This window comes from Schistocerca gregaria, unplaced genomic scaffold, assembly GCF_023897955.1.
Source record: "Schistocerca gregaria isolate iqSchGreg1 unplaced genomic scaffold, iqSchGreg1.2 ptg000835l, whole genome shotgun sequence".
NCBI classification, from domain to species: domain Eukaryota; kingdom Metazoa; phylum Arthropoda; class Insecta; order Orthoptera; family Acrididae; genus Schistocerca; species Schistocerca gregaria.
The window spans coordinates 1-5000 of record NW_026062200.1 but is presented as its reverse complement, the minus strand read 5'-3'; the positions used below and the strand labels follow the sequence as shown (position 1 = coordinate 5000).

Genomic DNA, 5000 nt, shown 5'->3' with positions numbered 1-5000 from the left:
GAGTCGTTTGCTCGCGGCTTCAGCATATCAAGCAAGCCGGAGATCTCACCCATTTAAAGTTTGAGAATAGGTTGAGGTCGTTTCGGCCCCAAGGCCTCTAATCATTCGCTTTACCGGATGAGACTCGTACGAGCACCAGCTATCCTGAGGGAAACTTCGGAGGGAACCAGCTACTAGATGGTTCGATTAGTCTTTCGCCCCTATACCCAGCTCCGACGATCGATTTGCACGTCAGAATCGCTACGGACCTCCATCAGGGTTTCCCCTGACTTCGTCCTGGCCAGGCATAGTTCACCATCTTTCGGGTCCCAACGTGTACGCTCTAGGTGCGCCTCACCTCGCAATGAGGACGAGACGCCCCGGGAGTGCGGAGGCCGCCGCCCCGTGAAGGGCGGGGAAGCCCCATCCTCCCTCGGCCCGCGCAAGGCGAGACCTTCACTTTCATTACGCCTTTAGGTTTCGTACAGCCCAATGACTCGCGCACATGTTAGACTCCTTGGTCCGTGTTTCAAGACGGGTCGTGAAATTGTCCAAAGCTGAAGCGCCGCTGACGGGAGCGATTATTCCGCCCGAGAGCATCCCGAGCCAACAGCGGCGCGGGTCCGGGGCCGGGCCAGGTAGGTCCGTCATCCGGGAAGAACCGCGCGCGCTTGCCGGGAGCCCGAGCGCCCAAAGGGGCGAATCGACTCCTCCAGATATACCGCCGAGCAGCCAGCCAGGACACCGGGGCTCTGCCCAACAGACGCGAACCGAGGCCCGCGGAAGGACAGGCTGCGCACCCGGGCCGTAGGCCGGCACCCAGCGGGTCGCGACGTCCTACTAGGGGAGAAGTGCGGCCCACCGCACACCGGAACGGCCCCACCCCGCGGCGAGTGGAAAGGCAACCGGACACGACCCCGCCGCGGATTGCTCCGCGCGGGCGGCCGGCCCCATCTGCCGAGGGCGGGGGCCAGTGGCCGGATGGGCGTGAATCTCACCCGTTCGACCTTTCGGACTTCTCACGTTTACCCCAGAACGGTTTCACGTACTTTTGAACTCTCTCTTCAAAGTTCTTTTCAACTTTCCCTCACGGTACTTGTTCGCTATCGGTCTCGTGGTCATATTTAGTCTCAGATGGAGTTTACCACCCACTTGGAGCTGCACTCTCAAGCAACCCGACTCGAAGGAGAGGTCCCGCCGACGCTCGCACCGGCCGCTACGGGCCTGGCACCCTCTACGGGCCGTGGCCTCATTCAAGTTGGACTTGGGCTCGGCGCGAGGCGTCGGGGTAGTGGACCCTCCCGAACACCACATGCCACGACAGGCGGCAGCCTGCGGGGTTCGGTGCTGGACTCTTCCCTGTTCGCTCGCCGCTACTGGGGGAATCCTTGTTAGTTTCTTTTCCTCCGCTTAGTAATATGCTTAAATTCAGCGGGTAGTCTCGCCTGCTCTGAGGTCGTTGTACGAGGTGTCGCACGCCACACCGCCAGCCGGCTGTGCACGCTACCGAGAAAGCACCGGTATGCGAACCGCCAGGCGACGGGCGCGCATCGCACGTTTAAGGAGACGCGGCCGGCCACACAGGCGACCACGACACTCCCAGGCGCCCGAAGCGGGACAAACGCCGCGCGCTTCAGTATACGTAGCCGACCCTCAGCCAGACGTGGCCCGGGAACGGAATCCATGGACCGCAATGTGCGTTCGAAACGTCGATGTTCATGTGTCCTGCAGTTCACATGTCGACGCGCAATTTGCTGCGTTCTTCATCGACCCACGAGCCGAGTGATCCACCGTCCTGGGTGATCTTTATCTTTTCAGTTCTCCACCGTCTCTTTCAAGACAGTTGCAGAGGCGGGACTGAGGCGTTTGACGGCCCCTGTTCCATTACTTTGTGTCCAACGGCCTGACGGCCGATGGGCGTCGTACGGCTCCACACCGGAGCGGACAGGCACTCGGGCGAAAGTCATTCAAAACCGGCGCCAGGCGCCAGGTGCCGCAGGCCAGCCGCTCCAGAGCTTCAGCGCTCGTACCACACAACAACACTTGCGCTAGTTTTGAGAGGCACGCGTGGTTCCGCACGCGGCGCACGGCTACTGCCGTACAGGTAGCGTGTTGCGCGACACGACACGCACATCGAAAGACATGCAGTCTAGTCGGTAATGATCCTTCCGCAGGTTCACCTACGGAAACCTTGTTACGACTTTTACTTCCTCTAAATGATCAAGTTTGGTCATCTTTCCGGTAGCATCGGCAACGACAGAGTCGATGCCGCGTACCAGTCCGAAGACCTCACTAAATCATTCAATCGGTAGTAGCGACGGGCGGTGTGTACAAAGGGCAGGGACGTAATCAACGCGAGCTTATGACTCGCGCTTACTGGGAATTCCTCGTTCATGGGGAACAATTGCAAGCCCCAATCCCTAGCACGAAGGAGGTTCAGCGGGTTACCCCGACCTTTCGGCCTAGGAAGACACGCTGATTCCTTCAGTGTAGCGCGCGTGCGGCCCAGAACATCTAAGGGCATCACAGACCTGTTATTGCTCAATCTCGTGCGGCTAGAAGCCGCCTGTCCCTCTAAGAAGAAAAGTAATCGCTGACAGCACGAAGGATGTCACGCGACTAGTTAGCAGGCTAGAGTCTCGTTCGTTATCGGAATTAACCAGACAAATCGCTCCACCAACTAAGAACGGCCATGCACCACCACCCACCGAATCAAGAAAGAGCTATCAATCTGTCAATCCTTCCGGTGTCCGGGCCTGGTGAGGTTTCCCGTGTTGAGTCAAATTAAGCCGCAGGCTCCACTCCTGGTGGTGCCCTTCCGTCAATTCCTTTAAGTTTCAGCTTTGCAACCATACTTCCCCCGGAACCCAAAAGCTTTGGTTTCCCGGAGGCTGCCCGCCGAGTCATCGGAGGAACTGCGGCGGATCGCTGGCTGGCATCGTTTATGGTTAGAACTAGGGCGGTATCTGATCGCCTTCGAACCTCTAACTTTCGTTCTTGATTAATGAAAACATACTTGGCAAATGCTTTCGCTTCTGTTCGTCTTGCGACGATCCAAGAATTTCACCTCTAACGTCGCAATACGAATGCCCCCGCCTGTCCCTATTAATCATTACCTCGGGTTCCGAAAACCAACAAAATAGAACCGAGGTCCTATTCCATTATTCCATGCACACAGTATTCAGGCGGGCTTGCCTGCTTTAAGCACTCTAATTTGTTCAAAGTAAACGTGCCGGCCCACCGAGACACTCAACTAAGAGCACCCTGGTAGGATTTCAACGGGGTCCGCCTCGGGACGCGCAAGCACGCCTTCGGCTCGCCCCACCGGCAGGACGTCCCACGATACATGCCAGTTAAACACCGACGGGCGGTGAACCAACAGCGTGGGACACAAATCCAACTACGAGCTTTTTAACCGCAACAACTTTAATATACGCTATTGGAGCTGGAATTACCGCAGCTGCTGGCACCAGACTTGCCCTCCAATAGATACTCGTTAAAGGATTTAAAGTGTACTCATTCCGATTACGGGGCCTCGGATGAGTCCCGTATCGTTATTTTTCGTCACTACCTCCCCGTGCCGGGAGTGGGTAATTTGCGCGCCTGCTGCCTTCCTTGGATGTGGTAGCCGTTTCTCAGGCTCCCTCTCCGGAATCGAACCCTGATTCCCCGTTACCCGTTACAACCATGGTAGGCGCAGAACCTACCATCGACAGTTGATAAGGCAGACATTTGAAAGATGCGTCGCCGGTACGAGGACCGTGCGATCAGCCCAAAGTTATTCAGAGTCACCAAGGCAAACGGACCAGACGAGCCAATCCGATTGGTTTTGATCTAATAAAAGCGTCCCTTCCATCTCTGGTCGGGACTCTGTTTGCATGTATTAGCTCTAGAATTACCACAGTTATCCAAGTAACGTGGGTACGATCTAAGGAACCATAACTGATTTAATGAGCCATTCGCGGTTTCACCTTAATGCGGCTTGTACTGAGACATGCATGGCTTAATCTTTGAGACAAGCATATGACTACTGGCAGGATCAACCAGGGAGCTGCGTCAACGAGAGCTGAGCAGCCGGCCGCCCGGGAGTGTGTCCCGAGGGCCCGCGCGAACACGCAAGCGTCCGCTCAATTATTCTGCAAACAGGAGGAGGCTGAGCTCCCCTGCACGATACACCTCGAAACCCTCTCAGGTCCCGGCGGCGCGCAGCGCCGTCCTAAGTACTTGGTCGGGTTCGAGAGAGGCGCAATCGCCCGGAGATAGGCGAGTAGACGCTTTCAGTGCGAACACCCGTGCTCCCAACTGAGCTTGCCGCTGCCGACAGAGGCCCGGGAGCGTGCTGTCGTGGCATTGCCGGCGGGAAACAACACGCGCCACCTACGGTGACCGGCAGCTCCAACGCCAGCGCCACAGAAGGGCAAAGCCCCACTTGGGTGCAGAAGCGAACTCTCCCAGCACAGCGCACGCGCCAACACGTCCGCAGAGCTGCGATACAAACCACCTGCGAGAACCGCTGGGGGCGACCGAGCAGCAGACGGCGTCGCGACGCCGAGTGCCGGGCGGCGGCGCATCCTCAACGCACACAGTCCGCAATCGGACCAGCACACTGCAGATGTCCACCGCGCTTCGCACCGGGCTCGGCAGAACCCACTTTGGCCGCCTGGCGCCGCGCGCAGGGTGCGCCGGCGCATAGCTGGGACGCCAGCCGGGCCCGTCGGCCGGCGCTCCTGCCACTGGGCGCCCCCCACCAGCCGGCTGTAGTGCGTGCGCTCACGCAGCGCGCGGCCAGCACGCCGGGCGGCCCCCCCTCACCGGCCGGGGACTGTCCCGCCAAGCCACAGCCTCGTATCGCTTCATACCCACATGGCCAACTCAGGTTCGGGGGCATGGCGGGTACCGCCGAAACAACCGGTTCACAGATGTACCGATCGTCGCTATCACCGATGCACCTGCAGCGCGAACAACCGCTCAACAACTGATTTCCAGTTCATTTGCGGATCTTTGGCAGCAAACGTATACGT

The 5000-nt window shown here is 58.5% G+C and overlaps 3 non-coding genes across 3 annotated transcripts in view; all 3 read right to left on the bottom strand.

The window, feature by feature from the left end:
* Positions 1-1438, bottom strand: part of LOC126322766 (large subunit ribosomal RNA) — a 4222-nt gene extending 2784 nt beyond the window's left edge. Inside the window, exon 1 of the ribosomal RNA XR_007559180.1 lies at positions 1-1438. This exon is cut by the window's left edge and continues 2784 nt beyond it. This is a non-coding gene — a ribosomal RNA (large subunit ribosomal RNA).
* A 188-nt stretch (positions 1439-1626) lies between these two features.
* LOC126322734 (5.8S ribosomal RNA) lies at positions 1627-1781 on the bottom strand. The gene has a single exon (XR_007559149.1). It is a non-coding gene; the product is annotated as a 5.8S ribosomal RNA (ribosomal RNA).
* Positions 1782-2136: 355 nt separating this feature from the next.
* On the bottom strand, positions 2137-4029 carry LOC126322755 (small subunit ribosomal RNA). The gene has a single exon (XR_007559170.1). It is a non-coding gene; the product is annotated as a small subunit ribosomal RNA (ribosomal RNA).
* Positions 4030-5000: the final 971 nt, after the last annotated feature.